This window comes from Triturus cristatus, chromosome 3_1 (genome assembly GCF_964204655.1).
Source record: "Triturus cristatus chromosome 3_1, aTriCri1.1, whole genome shotgun sequence".
NCBI lineage: Eukaryota > Metazoa > Chordata > Amphibia > Caudata > Salamandridae > Triturus > Triturus cristatus.
In genome coordinates, this window is record NC_140583.1 from 1136356293 (window position 1) to 1136376862 (window position 20570).

A 20570-nucleotide genomic window follows, 5' to 3' on the forward strand; every position below is an offset into this window, starting at 1 on the left:
TCTCTTCCATGGAGGTGATCTTAATGTAAAATTGGGTGTCGTCCGCGTACATATGGTGGGAGATGTTTGCCTGCTGAAGTAGGTCGGTAAGTGGTTCGACCTATAAGTTGAATAGTGTGGGGGATAGGGTAGAGCCTTGTGGAACTCCCAGTAGGTTAGGTGAGGAGAGAGAAAGAATCTTGTTGGTCATGAATGATTGTGTTCTGTTCTCCAGAAAAGATTTAAACCAACTAAGGACTGTGCCAGATAGACCCATCCTGCTTTCTAGTCTTCTTAAGAGTTTGTCGTGATTGACAGTATCGAAGGCTGATGAGAGGTCAAGCAGAACTAGTAGGCAGGTTTCATTGCGGTCAAGAGCTAAGAGGGCATCATCTACTATATGTAGGATGGCAGTTTCTGTGCTGTGGCCAGGTCTGAAACCCGATTGGTGGATGTTTAATAGATTGAAGTTTGCGATGTGTTGATTTAGTTGTTGCTGAACACATTTTTCCAAGACCTTAGCTAGCATGGGGATGTTGGTTATAGGTCGGAAGTTGTTGGGGTCGGAGGTGTTGGCTGTCGGTTTTTTTAGGATAGGGGTGACTTGACCAGATTTTAGGCAGTCTGGGATGTGACCTTGTGTTAGTGAGGCGTTGATGATTTTTGTCCAGAGAGGAGAGATGATATGGTAGAGGTGAGGAAGGCAATTAGCTGAGACAGGGTTATTGAAGTGGTTATTGAGTTTGGTAGTCTCCATAATGTTTGTGATGTCCTTGAGCTCGTAAAGTTTGAAGGAAGACCAGTGAGAGTTATTTTTGGGCAGACTTAGCGTTTGTTGAGTTTGGTTAGTGGTTTGAGTGATCATTGGGGTGGCTAAGTTGATAGCCGCCGATCTAAGTTCAAGTTGGAGGGAATTTGTTTTTGTTGTGAAGAATGAGTAGAATTCTTCACTATTTAGCTGTGAAGTCGTTGTAACGGTTGAAGATTTGGCAAGTTTGTTCGATTGTTGTTTCAAAATTTCGAAGAGTTTTTTTGGTTTATTTTTGGCATTCTCTAGTTCTGATTTGAAGAAGTCTTTTTTTGATTGTAGAATGCTTTTATTATATGATTTTCTGGCTTTTCGAAGTAGTTTAAGATGGCGGGGGAGGGATGTTACCTCCATTTATGTTCTGTTGTTCTGAGTTTGCGTCTCTCATCGTTCAGGGCTCCGCTGAACCATGGGTTTTTATCCTTGCCTGGAATTCTTTTTAGTTTTGCCGGAGCGGCTTGGTCGAAAACCTTGGTCATCGTGGAGTTATAAAGGTCAGTGAGGGCATTGACGTCTGCCATGTCATTAGGAGGGGGTAAGGGCCTTCTCACATTGGGAGGCAAGGTTGTTCCAGTTAATGTTCTTAGTGTCTCTTATCCATTGTTTCGGCTTCATTTGTTGCGAGGGAGTTTTCTTGTTAGTGAATGGGATTTGGAAGGTGATAATGTGATGGTCTGACCAGTCACAAGGGGTAATTGAGATTGATTCAATTGTGTTTTGTTTAGAAATGAGCCAGTCGAGGGTAGTGCCCTTTGTGTGAGTAGGCTTTGTGATAGCTTGAGTCAGGGAATGGTCTGGCAGGAAGGTTTTGAGGGCGATAACCTGCTTGTCGAGTGGGTTCTCCCAGTGCAGATTGAAGTCGCCAAGGAATATGTCAGTGGAGTGAGGGGACGAGTTAGTAGTGATGATTTCCATAAGTTGTTCTGTGAAAATTGTGTTTAGACCTGGAGGGTGGTAGAGTATGTGCAGTTTGAGGGAGGGGTTACTTAATGATTTCACAGAAATCCCAAGGTATTCACAGGAGTCTAGGAGTTCCGCTTGAAATTTTGTGACTGTGATGTCAGATCGATGTATGCAGGCTAGGCCTACGCCTGTTTTGAATGGTCTGTCTAATCTAATGATGTTGTAGTCTGGAGGGACAAGAAGGTCTAGGCATGGTGAGGAGGATTCCTTGAGCCAAGTTTCTGTGAGGATGATTATATCCCTTTTCATGCTAAAGATGAGGTTGGCAATGTCAGACGCATGTTTAGGGGCTGAACGTCAGTTTAGTAGGAGGCAAGAGATTTGGCTTGAGGAGTTCGTTAAAGTAGTAAGCTCCTGATTAGCGAGGTTCGGGGTTATAGAGTGAAGATTGTTCCGGTTTATTCCTCTATGGATTGGATGGGATGTTCTGCAAGGGTTGATGGGGATTGGGAGGATAGCGTATTCCTCTTTGTCTATGTTAGGGCAAGAAGGCTTTTCGAATAGCAGTAGCAGTGATTGTATTTCCTGGTCCGTTAAGTAGTTGGGGAGATTGCGTGTGCGCAAGTGCCGATTGAGTAGAGGCAGGGGGATAGATTTTATCATGATGCCATCTGTCTCAAGAGAGTTCTGAAGATGCTTAAGTTTAGTAAGAGATTTTTCTGCAAGTAGTAGAATGGTTCGAATTTCTAAGATAACGTTATGTAGGTTCCTGGAGGTGTGGTGTGAGTGGGTTTTGAGTGAGTCTTGCTCAATCTGCAGGTGTGGTGAGGGAGATAGGATGTTGGATGTTGAGGGAGTCGTGTTGCTGTTGGCTCTAATGGTAAGTCTAGGTGAGGGTGTTAGTGCAATGCAAGCTGAGGAAGGAGAGTTGTCGACGTTTCTTACATTGGTTCTAGGGGCGGGAAGGGGTTGATTTTCTTCCGGAGAAGAAGGGGTGGTGGGGGTAGTAGTGAGGTAGTGAGAAGTGTTGTGTGAAGTGTACGAGGGTGTCAGTGTAGTTTATGCAAAGGAGTGAGTGTTGGTATTTCTTTCATCGGTTCTGGGTGAGGGAAGGGGTTGATGTTTTCCAGTAGAGGAAAGATTGGAGGGGGTAATAGGAAGGTCTTGAATAGCGCTGCGTGGAGTGGATGAGGGTGTCATAGTAGTGCGTGTTAAGGAGGGAGAGTTGTTTCTTTCGTTGGTTCTGGGTGCGGTCATGGGTCGATGTTCTTCATGAAGGGAAAGGGTGCAAGGGGTCGAGGTAAGGTCGTGAGAAGCATTGTATGACGTGGAAAGGGGTGTCAGCGCCATGCGTGAAGTGGGTGGGGATGTCAGCGCAATGCGTGAACAGGAGGGAGGGTTATTGTTGCTTTTATCCTTCGATCTGTGAGAAGGAGGGGGATGATGAGAGGTGCTGCATGAGGTAGATGAGGGAGTTAGTGCGATGTGTGTTGGGGACGGAGAGTTAGTAGTGCTTCCTTCCTCAGGTTTGGGTGGGGTGGGGGGACGCTGATCTTCATGAGTAGAAGGGGTGGTGGGAGTAGTAAGGATCTGAGAGGCATTGTGTGGGGTGAGGGTGTGTGTTTTGAGGGTGATGAAGTATTTGTCGAATAGTTCTAGGTCCTTGTTAGCTGCTTGAATTAGAACAGTACCATTTTTATAGGACGTTATATTCAATGTGGCCCTGAGGTTCTGCGTGAGTGTCGTTGTAAATCTAGTACCGTAGGGAATATTTTTATGGACATGGATGGTTAGTAGCTTGTGAAAGGCCAGTCACCATTTGGCTATTTTTCTTGTGAAGAATATAAGGTTGTTGATTATAATGCCTTTTCTGGCATTGAAGGAGGGATCCAGGAATAGAGTATCAGGGTTTTTTCTGAGAAGGTTGTGTTTAAAGGCTTTAGAGGCACTTTTTGACAGATTATGAGGGTAATGAATACAGTAAGCGCTGTTACCGTCCCGAGTCATGTTTGTTTCAGTCATGATGAGAGATTCCATGAAGACAGGGAGGGAGCAATGGTGTAAAATAGTTTGAGAGTCGTTGCCAGATCTTAAAGGGTTTACGCAGTTGTCCTTCAATGTGGGTAGATCTTGTCGCAGATTAAGAATATATACACATTAGCCATTGCAAGATGGCTGCCGAGTTAGTTTGGAGCCATTATGAAATGGGACCTTTTTTCGTGCTGATAGTAATAGATATAGCCGTTTTAGGTGCTTATTGAGGTTTAGCCGTCCTACGATGGCTGTCTTTTAAGTAGGGGTCATTATAAGATGTCCGCTGTTATGGATGGTGCTGTTGTGATATGGTTGCTAGTTATGGTAGCCGTTACAAGATGGCTGCCAGAGTTGGAAGAGTCCTTCATAGGTAGTCAATAGGTTTACTGTCTAGTTTTTTTTTTTTATGCATTCAATAGTTTTTAGGAGATCAGCCATTTTAAAGCTGGAGATTGAGAGGGGTATTGTTCACAATAAGATGGCTTCCCTCTGCAATTTAACAGCTTCAAAGGGATTGTACCTTCTCTGCATCACAGTCTCTATGAGGCGTCTAGATCAGTGACCCCGTCTAATGGGATCTAGGAATTTCTACTCACATTTGGCACTGGTAGGATTCATCATATCCGGAGACCGGGGTCGACATAGGAGACGTGGGTGACTTTCCTGATGATGAGATGGGGGGCGCGGTGGGCTGCTTCGAGGTCGCAGGGAAGCCTGTTAGCGCATCGAGCTCCGCCGAGAGCCTTTAACAATTGACAATGTCTCTGTGAGCCGCACGTCCCCACCGCGGGTGAGGGCTCCTGCCGCCCGCGCTCTCCGCATGCAACTCTTGCGGACTGCTCCGTGCTCCGCGATCGCCGCGGGCGCTCCAAACCCGCCGAAAATAGATGCGGCCCAGCCAGGACCAAGTCGCAGGGCAGATGCCACCCGGCGGCGGACGTGCCGCCGGTGTCCGGATCACTCCTCCGGGCGCGACGCCAGGGGGACTCCGCAACCGCACTCCGCTCAGCCCTGCATCCCGAGGGACCTCGCAATCAGAGATCCCCGTGCAAGCCGCAAGGTCTGATGGCGTCTGGTGCGGTAAGTGCCGTACGGGACCGTCAGAGTGGCGCAATTCCTCGCGCTGTGATGGTGCAGTGATGTCTCGTTCTTGTTCTTGTCTCGTTCCTGTTCCTTTGCTGGGGCCGATGTGCAAGGTTAAACGGGATTAAAGCCGATGGCTATCCCTTACCTCAGGAGCTCGTAGGAAGAGCTCCGTCTCCGTCGGCCATTTTGCATGACCTAGTGTTAGCAACTTTTGTAGGGAAGAATGGTAAGCATTTTTGGTGCCTGGTGAATTTGGTTACACTTATTTCACCATTTTCCGTCAAGGCACAGATAAGTGAGGATGATTGGTTTTCTTTTACCTGTTCCCTCTACAGGGGTGGAAATTCAGAAAACTTGCCGTTTTATACGTTTACTTCCAAATCTGATATATAGAGGCTGTCACAAACTCCCAGTCAGCAATGGTGCTGTGCAAAATCATCTATAATCCTCTTCTAGGGCTGGTGGTCCAGATGACCTTTCATCTGTTATCTTTAAAGGAATCCAGGAGGTGGGGCCTAATATTGAGCGGGTTCTTTAAGTGCGTAACATCTTTAGGCATCCTTCCAAAGTCATGGAAGGGAGGCATAGTGAAGCCTATTCATAAAAAATGTAAAACAGTCCCACCTGCCAACTATCACCTGATAACTTTCATAGATATTACTTCTCAGCTATTCACCCAAACCCTATTGAAGCACCTAGCCACCTGGGCTTTTGACACAGGACTGCTTCCCTTGGAGCAGGGAGGTTTCAGGCCAAAATATTCAACAACGGACTACCATTTCACCCTGTGGTGTATTACAAGGAGGTCAATGCAATTGGAAGATGGTCTTTGCTGCTGCTTCATTGACTTCTGGGCAGTATTCAGCAGGCTGGATAGAGGCCCGCGATGGAGTGAGCTCCATCAGTGGGACATATCCGAGGCTCTGTTGGATCTCCTTGTAAAACTGTATAGTAATAACTGGGTGCAGGTCGATCTCGACATGGCAGGTAGCCTGTTGAGTACAATTCAGTTAGAAAATAGCTTACACGAGGGATGCATCTTAGCTCCCCTGTTGTTCAGTTCATTCATAGCGGACCTTCCCCAGACATTAATTTCTACCCATAGTTTCTCTCCTACGTTTGAGGGTAGGCACACTAGTTGTCTTATGTATGCAGATGACCTGGTGGTGATGGATCCAAAGCCCATTGTGCTCCAAGGCAAATTAAATGAATTAAGTTCCCATTGCCTGGAAAATAAATTGATGATCAATATTCAGAAAACTCAGCTTTTTATAAAGTGGAAAAATAGTTTCTCTTGGCTTCTAGGAAATATGTAGTTGGGGCAGATCCGGAGAACAATATTTGTGGATGATTTTTTCAGACAACTTAAGTTGGGACAAACATCTGGCCAGTCAGAGGATTACAGTGATGAGCAAAGTGAGCGTAAATATGGCAGTTATACCTTTGAGCCACCAAGTAAATTCATACTGGATAAAATAGTTCCTCAGGCTCTGTGCGGAGCAGGGGAGCAGGAAATCGATAGATGAGTTCCATTAGAGGGGCTAGAAGGTAGTATCCTGAAATCAGTGCTTGATCTTCCCAAAAATGCAATGATTCAAGCTATAAGGAGATCATTCAATCAGGGGAATTGTAAGCGCGGTACTCACCCGTGAGGGTCTCAAGGCGGGGGGGGGCGTGAGCCGCTCCCTATCAGGGGGACTATCTGATGTTGAGTGGGAGCTTGTTCCAGGTCTTGGCTGCGATGTAGGAGAAGGTTGTTCCACCTGTTCTGGCTCTGGGGATGCACGGGTTTTCAGCGAGGGTGAGGTTGGCGGATCGGAGACAGTTGAAAACTGTAGCTTGGAGTGCTCTGGTGGATTCCACTGTGATAAACTATCTGTATTAATTCTTCCACAGGTAATGTCAATCTTCCGTGGTAAGGGGATTTCAGTTTAAGTTATTATTGAGCGTCTAGGTGTCCCAGATATACACTTTGAAGAGGGCAAAGTGAAACAAATTAGTGAAATAAAGAGCAATCTTAGGAGCTGTGCTGAGGAAACTAGATGGAGTTAGGATCTTAAATGCTTAAGGAACATGAGATCTTTGGTGCCCTTTCTATTATCCCAGGAGGGCACAGACTTCTTCCAGTATTTATACAGAATCCCAGATAGGGCTTTGCACAATGAAATTCTGTGTCTGAGGATGGGAATTGATCTAGCGTGGCGAATGCCAGTGGCGAAAGCTCAGATAGTTGAGAACCATGGTCATTTTCGTTATAAGTGGGGTTAAGGGTATTAAGTGAGCCACCTACTGGTGGACTGTGTACTTTCCTTAGAGGAAAGGAAGAAGATCTTGCAACCAATATTAAAAAAATATGGGATACAGGCCAGAGACATGGAGTTAAACCTGAAGTATGGTTTGAGCCATCAAGATGTAGCCATTGCCATGGGCCAGAATTTCCACAAAATTGTACCATGTTATGCCAGGATTTTCCCCTCTGTGCTGTCCTAGATTAGAAGTCATGCTTGGTCTTGCGATACAGGGCCAATTTCTGAATTTAAGGGAAGATTCAGAATAAATTAAGACAATGCCATGAGTATTATTTTGACCTCGAAACTGAATAAAGAGGGCCTTTTAGTAAAGCTGGACAGGTTTAAGTCTTTGATAACTTAGTAATTGCACAATTCACTTTACAAGTTATAACTGAGACTTTATGCTGCTTATACGCCAATAGGGCCAATTGTGCTTTCTTGAATACAATATGTGTACTTATAAAAGTGTTAAGCTGAAGATTTATCTAAGGTGTATTTTAGAAGGTATTTTAAATATGGATTGTTCTATTGACAGTATATGCAATGTGTCCTTGCACAATGCGCTTTTGTTACCTAAGTAATTGAAACTAGTTTTGTATCTTAATAGGGTAAACCAATGCATTCCTGAATAATTTGATGCGTATGGTGTAAATGGATTGCTGACCCCCCTCAGAAGCACTTTAGTTGTGAATGTATTTTATAATCCGATTTATATTGCTTTTATATCAGTGTTATATTTTGGTTGTATAACCGGTCCCATGATGCTTGTTTCCGGGACTTTGAAGACCTGAATTGGCAGTTCAGGCTGGATTATTCCCATGAGGAACAGGGTCAAGACTGATTTGCCTATTGCTCATTCTGAACTGGGTTGGCGAAGTGAGCTAAAGAAGGATGATGATTACAGCCCAAATCTGTGACTGGGGGCGAGTGTCTGAAAAGTTTCAGCGCTCCGTCCATCATCTCCTTGTGTTTGCTTTGTTGTAAAAATGTGTCTAAGTCCCATTTATGAGATATTTTGTGATATTTCTAAATGTATTATATTTATAAATTTGAAAATGTGTTATATTTCTGTAAGAATTTCTTTCTTGGAAGTAAAAGAAGTTGACTTGACTTGAGAGTGATCTTCAAGATTCTTTGAATCTTGAATCCAAGGAAGCACACTTCTTCAGTTCCACATAAATCATAATCCAAATGGATCTCCCCCTGAAACCAACATTACAAATATGCAAAGAAATTGATTCTGTGTCTTCTGAATGTGACAGTTCTCAAACCGGGTTCCAAGAGTCTGTCAGCTTTGTGCCCCACCAGAGAACAGATCTTTCTCTTGAAGTTTCTCCTGAGGCGGAAGCCGGGAGACTTAGTTGTAATTTTAAAATACTTCGCTCACTCCACTGTTTTATATTGTGCAATTTCTCCTGAGGCGGAAGCCGGGAGACGTGACTCTAATTTTAAATACTTTGTTTTTTCTACTGTTTAACTTTGTGCACTGTGTTTTACCTGCATCTCTGGCCGTCAGATCTTGTGTGCTGGACTGTGCCCTTCTCTCACCCTTGTTGAGCACCGCTATCGGGATCCTCGCTGCCTCAGCCAGCGCTGTGACTTTGGCGGACATCTTGGGTGGGGCGCGAGTGCGGAGAGCGTTCTAGCGGTCTAGTTGACTGGCTCAGCAGGACTATAAGTCTGCATGCCACCGCGAGCGCGCTGACTTGAAGTTTCTCCTGAGGCGGAAGCCGGGAGACTTAGTTGTAATTTTAAAATACTTCGCTCACTCCACTGTTTTATATTGTGCAATTTCTCCTGAGGCGGAAGCCGGGAGACGTGACTCTAATTTTTAAATACTTTGTTTTTTCTACTGTTTAACTTTGTGCACTGTGTTTTACCTGCATCTCTGGCCGTCAGATCTTGTGTGCTGGACCGTGCCCTTCTCTCACCCTTGTTGAGCACCGCTATCGGGATCCTCGCTGCCTCAGCCAGCGCGGTGACTTTGGCGGACATCTTGGGTGGGGCGCGAGTGCGGAGAGCGTTCTAGCGGTCTAGTTGACTGGCTCAGCAGGACTATAAGTCTGCATGCCACCGCGAGCGCGCTGACTTGAAGTTTCTCCTGAGGCGGAAACCGGGAGACTTAGTTGTAATTTTAAAATACTTCGCTCACTCCACTGTTTTATATTGTGCAATTTCTCCTGAGGCGGAAGCCGGGAGACGTGACTCTAATTTTAAATACTTTGTTTTTTCTACTGTTTAACTTTGTGCACTGTGTTTTACCTGCATCTCTGGCCGTCAGATCTTGTGTGCTGGACCGTGCCCTTCTCTCACCCTTGTTGAGCACCGCTATCGGGATCCTCGCTGCCTCAGCCAGCGCGGTGACTTTGGCGGACATCTTGGGTGGGGCGCGAGTGCGGAGAGCGTTCTAGCGGTCTAGTTGACTGGCTCAGCAGGACTATAAGTCTGCATGCCACCGCGAGCGAGCAGCGGGCGAGCGCAGCGGGCGCGCCGCCAGTGCGCCGAAGACACGCCAAAGACTAGCCCGTCTGTGCCCATCCGGGCCCAGACGGGCTTAGGGCATACCACTCTGCTTAACTCTTCTAGCCCTCGGACCCCCTTTCAAAGGTATTCGCGGGACACACTGCTTGCTCTACGCACGGAAAGTTGTCAGTTTACCCTTCGCGTCTCCTCTACTGTCTCTATTGCTGGCCTCCTTGTGTATCGGCCTCCCGCTACACTAGGGAACTTTGTGGATTCTTTCATGGAGGCTGTTATCCCACTGGCTGCTGCCTCGTCCAACTTTGTCATTCTTGGGGACTTCAACTTTCATTTTGACGACCCCAATGACGTAGTAGCAAGGGATTTTCTAAGTTCGCTCGGGGCACTGGACCTACATCTCGTTAATATGGGAGCTACTCATATTAGAGGTCATCAGCTTGATGCGGTTTTTGCTAATTCTGTGAACCTACAGGCTCTCCAGATGTTGGCTCTCCCCTGGACCGATCACCATCTCATTCCGTTTAGCTGGTTGCTGGGGAACCGGAGAGACCCCGCACCAAGACAACATATTGTGGAACGACTCTGGTCGAAGCTCCCGGTGGACAGTTGGGCGGAAGAACTAGCTAGAACCTGTCCTCACCCCGTAGATGACCCCAACACCGCTGATCAGCTCTTGGGCGAATGGCTGACTAACTCTCTGGACTTACTGATCCCGAATAAAAGGAGGCTTGTCAGGGAGAGAAGAATTGGCTCTGCCCCCTGGTATACCCCCGAACTTAGGTGCATCAGAACCTCTTGTAAAAGGCTTGAACGTGCTTGGAGGAGAGAGCAGACGGAAGAAAGCCGGGCCAATTACAAAAGGGAGTTGAGGAAATATAAAAGCGCACTGAAGGACGCTAAAAAGATTTTCTTTAGCGACAGGATTGAGAGAGCAAGCAATTCTTCTGGAGAATCGTTTAAAATCTTCAAGGAACTTCTGAAAGCCCCGGTCCCTCCAGTGTTGCATGATAATCCCAAAGAAAAATGTGAGGAACTGGCCAGCTTCTTCCATTCAAAAATAGAGAAAATCTTATCCTCCTTACCCACTATTCCTCAAAGCCATGAACCGGTTACTAGCCTCACAAGTCGCTCGATTGAGCTAGCATCTTTAGGCCCCTTCTCGGAAGAGGAGGTGATAAAAGTCCTGTTGGAGATGAAGAGTGGCTCCCCGAGTGACCCAGTTCCCATAAAACATCTTAAGCTCGTGGCTAACACCTTGTCAACTCCTCTGACTGATCTCTTGAACCTTTCACTCGCTCAGGGCACAGTGCCCCAGAGATGGAAAAAGGCTGTGGTGAAAGCCCTATTGAAAAAACCAGGACTGGATTCATCCAATTTGACCAACTTCAGGCCAATTTCACTTCTGCCTGGATTTTCTAAAATTGCTGAGAAGTTGGTCAACCGTCAGCTCTCTCACCATCTTGAGTCTAACCACCTGTTAGGAGATTCCCAGACTGGTTTCCGCCCCGGCCATGGAACAGACACTGCCTTGCTGGCAGTAGTGGAGGAGGCAAGGAGCACTCTAGATACAGGAGGGTCAGTGGCAGTGATCCTCCTGGACTTGAGTGCTGCCTTTGACACCGTGAGTCATCAGGTGCTCCTCCAACGTCTGTCAGAGGTAGGTGTCTCAGGGACGGCCCTGAAATGGTTGGGTTCTTTTCTTTCTGACCGTTTCTACCAAGTCTGGGAAGGGTCAGAGCAATCTGCCCTAATCCCTCTTCAATGTGGAGTCCCGCAGGGCTCATCGCTGAGCCCTACCCTATTTAATATATATATGACTCCACTTGAAAGAGTGGTCGCCCCTTCAGGGGTGAAGATCGTCAGCTACGCTGATGATACTCAGCTGGTGGTGGGCCTCACTCAGCGGGCGGAACAACCTGAGGTGTTACACGACTGCCTTGCCAATGTTTATCGTTGGATGTCTATCTCCGCCCTAAAGCTTAATGGAGGTAAAACCGAGCTGATGCTCCTGGGCAATTCCAGCCCCTCCATTATTGCGAGCTGCTGGCCCCGGTCTCTTGGTGACCCACCATCCCCCAAGAAGGAGATCAAGTCCTTGGGAGTATGGTTGGAAGAAGACCTGTCCTTCAGGACTCATGCCAGGAAGACCGCAGGGGTTTGCTTTGGTTTACTGAGATCAGCCCGAAAGGTGCTACCTCTGCTTCCTGATCCAGCAAGGAAGCTGTTGATACGTGGCCTGATTCTATCGAGGCTCGATTATGGGAATGCGCTGTTTCTCGGTGCTCCTGAAGCGACCTTCAAAACCCTCCAACAGGTGCAAAACGCAGCTGCGAGAGTCCTTATGGATGTTCCCAGAAGGCAGTCTGCTGCTCCGGCCCTCAAAGCGCTTCACTGGCTCCCCGTGAAGGAGCGGGTGAAATTTAAAGCGCTATGAACAGCCCACAAAATTTTACATGGCAAAGGCCCCCCCATCCTTGCTAACATGGCCCGTCCTTACAAACCCCCACGTCTGCTGCGCTCGGACCAAAAACACCTTTTGCAGTTAGCGAGAGTAAGAAGAGCTCGTTCTGGGGGCAGGCGTTTCTCTGTGCAAGTGGCCTCTCTTTGGAACTCTCTGCCCCTCAAGATTCGCTCAGAGCCCAAGATCCTACCATTCAGGAAACTTCTTAAGACCCACTTGTTTCCATACCAGTGATTAGCTGAGTCTCTCCTTCTGGTCTGTTGCGCCGGGATGCCCCCGGGTAAGCTGAGCGCATTATAAATTTCATATTATTATTATTATTATTATTTCTTTGTTGATAATGGCGAAGGGAGAAGTCAGCCATAATTTACAAGTCTTCACCTCACAATTGTAAGGCACACCTGAGTGGTTTGTTAGTTCCATCCTCTTCATGCTATTCATGTTCTGAACCACCAGGACCATTCTCCTGGTATCTAATCTATGATCCTCATTGTAATCATTGAAATTAGGTGTTTTGTCAGAAATTACGGCTATTCTTGGCTTAGTATTGCACTGTTTTCACAACAAGCCCTGGCAGGATCTCCAATCCTGCACTCTATGTTGATTGCTGGTAATTCTTTGTACCAATGTATGTGCAGACATACATAAATGTCTCTTTATGTGGAAGCGGTCTGGAAATTAGTAAGAATGTGGTGGTGATGGTCAGGAGCTATGAACAATGCATAAGTAATGATTCAATTTTTGGTGTTATATGATTGTAAATCATGGTAGTTGCCTTGGAAATTTTATAGATTGCAGCCAAGTATCTATTATGAGTGGCACCATGTAGAACAGCTGAAACATCATCAGAAGCATCATCTTCCAGCTACGTTTCTGTGGAAAAAGAGCAGTCCATCCTGGAGACTCTTGGTATGTCCCCTGTATGGCTGGCATTCTTTCCTAAGAATTTACGGGCTTATTATGAGTTTGGTGGACAGTAGACTACCGTATTGGCTGTCAGCTTGACAATCCGACCGCCATATTATGATTTGTGTGGTGTGGTTTTCCAAAGACCTCTGACAAACCCCTGACACTGCTACCCACTCCGAGCGTGACAGCCACGGAGCGGGTCTATGAGGCTGTGGGAGGCTCAGACTGCCAGTTATTCTGCCCGTCCAATTGCAAGTAGTTTTACAACCAGCTTGGCCATGGCTGTCCAACCAACACATCTGAGGTGGTGAAAAGGGAGGAACATAAGGCCGAAACTACTTGTCTTCTGCCATTATGGAGCCCATCATGCATGTCCTGCCGCTGCTCTACCAAATTTGACCACATTCAAATCCCGGCCCGTCAGGGCGAAATTCAGCAGTAAGTCATACAACAACCTGTTGGCACTGACTCGTCTGAAAAACGATTCCCTGCCATGGACCAAGCAATGGAGGTGGGGTCCTCAAGTAGTTTACACAGATACAGGGACCCTGTCTGGGATCGTTTCTCATCAGTCATCAAAAATACATCTGTAGGATGCCCTCCTAAGCCAAAAAATGGTACTGCACAGGCACACTGGACACAATTGGGCATGTGTTTGCAAATAACATAAACTCATAGTGACGTGTGGATTATTTGGTGTTCCAGAATACCACCTACTTAACAATATCACAGCTATTAATCTCTGTCACACACACCTTTTGACTTTTCCCACTTGTCCGCCATGTTACTACTGATTTTCTCTAGTCATACAGCTTACCATTTCCTAAGTGTTGGTAAAGTGACATTGAAGTGACCACAACTACTAGGAGGCCTTGTGGCTGCAACACCAAGATGCTACACTCTTTTTGCCCCTTCTCACTTGTCTCCCATGTCACTACTAAAGTTAACTTATAATGCAGGTTTCATTTGTAAAGTGTTTTGCTAAAGTGAATTTGAAGTGACTAGAACTACCATGAGATATTGTCATTGTCATGTCTAACCACTTTAAGGGCACCAAGGTAACACTCTCTGCAGAACAGCAGAATAGCTAATAGGGGGAACCCTGAAAGGCTTGGGCTCAGGGGTACAGCACATTTTGCACATGCCTGACAAATTCCATGTGCACTGGACCTGGGAACTGAAGTATATCAGGGACTACTAATAGCAGAACCAAGTGCCATGCATGTGTAGGCAATGGGTAAGTGCAACTTAGAAAAGCAAACACAGCACTAACAACATGTGGAACACATCTAGATATGAATGCTGAAAAAGCATTCAACCATGTTACTTGGGAGTGTCTTTGGGTCACACCAGCGAAGTTTACCATCCATGGCCGATTCTATACTTGGATCAGGGCTTTTAATAAGCAGCCAAGAGCCAAATTAATCTATTTACAATCACAATCTACTCCTTTTCCGATACTAAGGGGCACTCGGCAGGGTTGCCCCTTATTCCCTCTACTCTTTGCTTTGTTCATAGAACCATTTGTACGGTCACTCCTCTTTAATCCATCTATATTCCTGGCCCAATTAAGGTCCGGCGATTTAAAAATAATGACATATGCAGATGATTTAGACGTTTTCTCTGCAAAACCAACTTATGCAATAGCAGCAATCCAAACAGAGGCTAAAATGTTCGGCCCTTTATCTGGTTACAAGCTAAACATAGGTAAGACGCAGGTCCTTCTTAATTTTCAAACCAACAGGACAGTGTTGGGGGCCTGCTCAGTCACAACGTATCTAGGGTTGCAGATTACTCCAAATATGGAACAAATCATAAGAATACATTTTGATCAACTTTTAAAGTCAGTGGTCCAAAAGATGAAGATCTGGCACAAATTGCCAATTAGTATTAAGGGTGATGTAATATCATCAAAATGATCATCCTACCTAAATTTCTTTATTTGTTTCGTGCAATACCGTTACGAGTCCCGAATCTCTTTTTTAGGAAACTCAAGGGGGCAATCAGTAGCTTCACCTGGGGTTACAAGCAGTCGCTTCGTGTAATGAAGTATTTAAAATTTCCATACAAACAGGGAGGGCTCCAACTACCCGGCAATTTAAAACCAAATGTATGTTATACTACACCCCAGACCAAATTGCCCGGTGGTCAGTGGGTAGGGGGGTTATTGTAAGCAAAAAGGGCAAGTGCTCTAAATGTGGTTTAGTTGCTGCAGATAGTCTACATATGTTTGTTACTTGTCCTGGCGTGACACTTTTTTGGAAGGAGTTTGGTCAAATAGTAGCAGACCGCCTAGGCATCGATCTGCAATTAACGGACGTGGAGCCAATGCTGGGTTATAAATCAACGCCGGATTCTGGTTTAAGACTTCTTTTCTCTGTTATTATAGTCACAGCCTGTTAGAACTGCCGGTCTCTAGTTGGCAGAGGTAGGTACCTTTGACCATATAGGGATCCCTGCTTCTAAGTCAGGGAAAGGGGATTATACTACTGGATAACCCCTGCTCACCCCCTTGGTAGCTTTGCACGAGCAAACAGGCTTATCTCAGAGCCAGTGTGTTAAGCATTTGTGAACACATACAGTAATACAGTGAAAACACTACAGATGGACACCACACAGGATTTATTAAAATAATTATTCTTTATATAGACTTAACACAAGACCACAAACGACAAAAATCCACAATACTGCGTCGGTTCCTTTCTTCGGGGAGACGATGCGTCGCGCCTCAATGCTTGCGCAGAGTAGGGGATGCGCCTTGATCCTTACCGGAGAGGAGGTGATGCGTAGATTCTCGTGTTGCAGCCTGGTTGCGATGTGGCAAGATGGCGCCTCGATGTGATGTGATAATCCGGTGCGATGCGATAAGATGGCGCCCTTGATGCAACGACGTTGAGACGATGTGACACGTCCTGGCAGCCTTGCGGCGACTCTATACTTTGGAGCCACGACAGGCCCTGTGACACGCTTCTCCGATAATGCGACGGCGATCCTCACGGTTGTGACGTGCTTCTCCGGTGATGCGACAGCAGACAACTGAGACAAAGGCACACTTCTGGGAGATGCGGCGGCGGCGGCGGCGGCGGCGGCACGCTTCTCCGGCGATGCGATGACTACACGCTTCTTGTCGTTGCATTGCGCTTCCAGCTCCCAGCGACACGCAGGCTTCTGCAGATAGAATTCCCAGCAAGGAAATTCAGAGGGGAGCTGGTGGTGAAGTCTGTTGTCCCTGAGACTTCAGCAGGAGGCAAGCACAAGTTCAAGCCCTTGGAGAAATATTCTGCAAGATGATGAAGTACACACAAAGTTCCTTCTCTCCTCCTTGGCACTGAAGATACCACTGTAGGCCAACCCAGCAACACAGCACACTGGCAGGGTAGCAGTCCACTCCCACCCATCTACATGCAGATCTCTCTATTCAGCCCTGTGCTGACTCATCCTGTGTCCTGGAATCCCCCAGGCCCTGTCACTCACAGAACCAGTCACACAATACACAACCTAGCAAACACAGAATGTTAAAAACAACTTCACTAAAAGATGTATTTTATCATTCTGAGTTCAGGCATACTAAACTCGAATTTCTACCTAGTTACCTGAGTCAGTTAGGATTATAAGATGTAATAATCAAACTGCCCATTCTGGCCTATGGGAAACAGGTAGCCTTGCAATAGTGAAAAACGAAGATGGCTGTAATTCACTATTAGGACATGCCACACACACCAGGGCATGTCCTACCTTATACTTACAATGCACCCTGCCCTTGGGCCTATAATAGTGGTGTCTGATATGAAGAAAAGGGAAGGTTTAGGGACTGGCAAGTCAGTCAACACGGCAGTCACAGACTGCACACAAGACCTACAATCGCAGGCCTGAGACACACGTTACAAGCTGCTTCTGTGGGTGGCACAACCAGTGCTGCAAGCCCACCAGCAGCATTTGATTTACAAGCCCTTGGCACACATGGTGCACTGTACTAGGGTCTGACAAGTAAATCAAATCACCCAATCATGGAGTCACTAATCAATACATCCATTTACAATAGAGAGCATATGCAGTTTATCACTGATCTGCAGTGGTAAAGTGCCCAGAGTCATAAAACAGCCAACAACAGGTCAGTAAAAATACGGGAGGAAGGCAAAAAGTTCAGGGATGACCTTGCAAAAAGGGCCAATTCCAACACAGCCCAACGATGTATTATGAGGGCATGGATATCGATGAGGGCATCAGAATGGTGGGCTATGATAAGAGAAGTTTGTGAAAGGGAAATAGCTATAGCCAAAACCAGGGGGATTCGTTCTGGGGAAAACAAATTGTATTTGGGGGCCCATGGTTAATATAGGGTAGCTAGATTACTAGGAGCTATTACTTTATCTGTGCATTCATATATGTATTTGCTTTTGTGTCTCGGATCCCCCATGTTTTTTTTTGGGGGGGGGGGGTTGTACCTGTAACTATGTATGACATGTTATATTCATAATTGTTGTGTATCTGTATATGTTTACATATTTTTTTCTCTCCTGCTAATATAATGTTTCATTGTCTATTCCCGGAGATAAATAAAAAACAAAAAAAATCACACAAAAAAGGAACATATCTAGATGAAGTACCTCTTAGGTAGACACAGCAAAATCGACACATGTCCATGCAGAACTACACAAAGTGATGACAAGCTTAAACCGTCCATGTTTGGATGCACAATATCTAACTTCAACACATCAAACACATGTCCAACTTACATCATAGGGAGAAGTGCAAACCAAATGACGTTGACATTGGCCAGAGCAAGCTGAAATACTTACCACATAACATGTCACCCAATGCAATGTCTGCCCCATCTGGATGTCATTCCACATAGACATCCATCCAACATTTTTCTTTACCTTGTCCTGTCTAACTCTAGCACTCACTCCAAGGCCACATCATACTAACCACTTCAACTGGAACAGCAATCAGAGATCAAGCAAGCACATCTTTACTCACACATCACTAACTATACTGTAACATCATCTAGAAATGTAATGGCAGAAACAACGTCTTCCAAAAGGCGATACGTGTTATTCCAACTCGAAAAACCCATCAAGGGAAACAAATGCCAATGACTAATCCATATCATCAAAATATGCAACAAAACAAGGCCATTACTGACGCTGCCATGACACCTTCTCATAATGGCGCATTCATTAAGCACAGCAATCACCTCGAAGATGGTACTTGAGAAGGGGGGGAAGAGGTTTAGGGAGGGGTGGGTACATTCTTGGGAGAGGGCATCTTGGGATTGGGGTTTTTTGGGGTGAGTTTAGGGGCTTTGAGGGTCAGATTTCATAGGGTTAAGGGCAAGGGTAATCAAAAGAGTTTCATAAGAAAAAAGAGTAGGGTGTCCAGGATGCAGTTTGGATTGGGAGAAAGAGGGGATGGAAGTGTGTGGTGGGTCTGTTGTTTGCACTGTGTGTGGCAAAGGTGACTGTTGTATTGGTAACTGACAGCACATGTGTTTTTTTGGTGGGAGTGTGTGGATGTCCTGGATATTTTGGAGGGGTGTGTAACTGTTGCTGGGATGTTTGTGGGTATGGTTGTGTCTGTGGAGGGGTCAGTGTGTGTTGCTGTGATGTCTACAGGTATGAGTGTGTCTTTGGAGGGGTCTGTGGCTGTCATGTTTTTGGGTATGGCTGTGCCTGTGTGTGTTGCTGTAATGTCTTTGGATATGGTTGTGTCTATGGATGAGTCTGTGGCTGTTGCTGTGATGTCAATGGGTATGGTTGGGTCAGTTGAGGGGTCAGTGTGTGTTGGTGTGGTGTCTACAGCTATGAGTATGTCAGTGGAGGTGTCAGTGTGTGTTGGTGTGGTACCTGGGTATAAGGTGGAAGTGGTGAGGGAGGTGAGTGTCTGCTGTATGCATGCATGTCTGAGTTTCTTGGATGTCTTGGGTTAGTGTAAGGTGCTTCGGTCTGTTTATATGTGTCCATGCTTAGGTGTAAGTGTGCATGGGATAGGATTGGCAAGAGGGAATGTGGATGGGAAGAAGCAGGAAGGGGGGTGTAAGGTTGGGATAAGTGGAAGGCTGTCATGAGGGGGGAGGCCAGAGCCCAAAAATGTCTCTGTAAGCATAACATGGCAGTGTGTATGCCTTACAGGAAGCAACCATCTGGGTCATCTGGGTGCTTGGCAACTAGATGGCATTCAGCACTGCAGTCTGACCCCCAGAGATGCTCTTCAGAAGGTCAATAGCCTCCTCACTCAGGGCAGTGGGGTTAACAGGGGCAGGGGCCGAGGTGCCTACAGTGAAGGAGAGCTCTACCCTTTGAAGGAGCAGGAACAGCCAAATTGTGGGGGTGGACAATAGGGAGGGTAACGGTGGAACTGGGGGTGGTGGACAAGGATAAATGATGAACTGATCCTGTTGAGTCTGCCACCACTTCAGAGTGTCCACCAGAGGATGACTCAGATGATGATAAGAGTCGTATGCTGTCCTCCGGGGCATTCCTCTAACCCTCCTGGTCACTGAGTCCCTCTGTGTCTCAGGACACACATCGCAAACCGCTGTGGCCAGCTGTGTCCCCACTGACTTTGGCCCCTTCTCCTCCGCTTGCCCTAGATGTATCTGAAATTACATGCAGCATGGGTTTAATGTAACTGCATTTCCGCACCTGATCATCGAAAATCACTAGAAAACATTGAAGTCCACATATCAACCTAGCTTCATGGTTCACTCCATAGGCTTCCAAGTTAGCATGAGCATGTGAATGAATGCTGCATAACGTGCAAACAGTTGGGTCCACTCATGTCAATACCCCAGACTGAACCACATCATCCTGGGACACCTTTTGTGCCCCAAACCATGGCACAGCTGCCACAGCCTTTGCAATTAACTTTGTTCTTTGTCATCAGTTTTCTTCCTTTTTACTCCGTATTTTAACCTCTTAGAACAATTTAAATCCACATGCAAGGAAATGCCTTTTCCTGAGTTTCTCATATTCAAGATGGGCCATCCGAACCTCTCATTCAAGACTACGTACAAAAGCGAAGTTCATCCAAAGCAGTTTATTTAATACCCAATGCATTTCGGCCCGCCAAGGGCCCTTTGTCAGGGATAACTGAAAATAACAATTGAACAAGCATTAATATGCAGTGCGCCGCAGTGTATGCAAAATCCCATAATTGTTGGTTGCACCCCATTTAAAACAAATTCAAATATGCAAACGCAATATGAACACGAGCGAGACAACAGGATGTTTTGAGTTAGATTAGGGTAAATAGTATTGTTGAATTCTATGAGCGTTGTTTTAAAAGGGGTGCAACTGACAATTAAAATACGGAGTAAAAAGGAAGAAAACGGATGACAAAGAACAAAGTTAATGACATTTTGACTCCAAATTTTATCATTTGACCACTACCTGAAAAGTCAATTGAAATTTCTAACACAAGTAGTTTAGCTATGTAACACATTAAACAGATAAAGATCCCAGAAAACAATGAGGTATTAACATTTTGGAGATAGATACTCTGAATTCATACAGTACAACATACCGTATAGCCATATGAACATCCCCAATCCTGCTTGGCACAGGTGATGCCACCAGTCAGAGATTATATATCCACAAGCCAATACACCTTTGAAGGT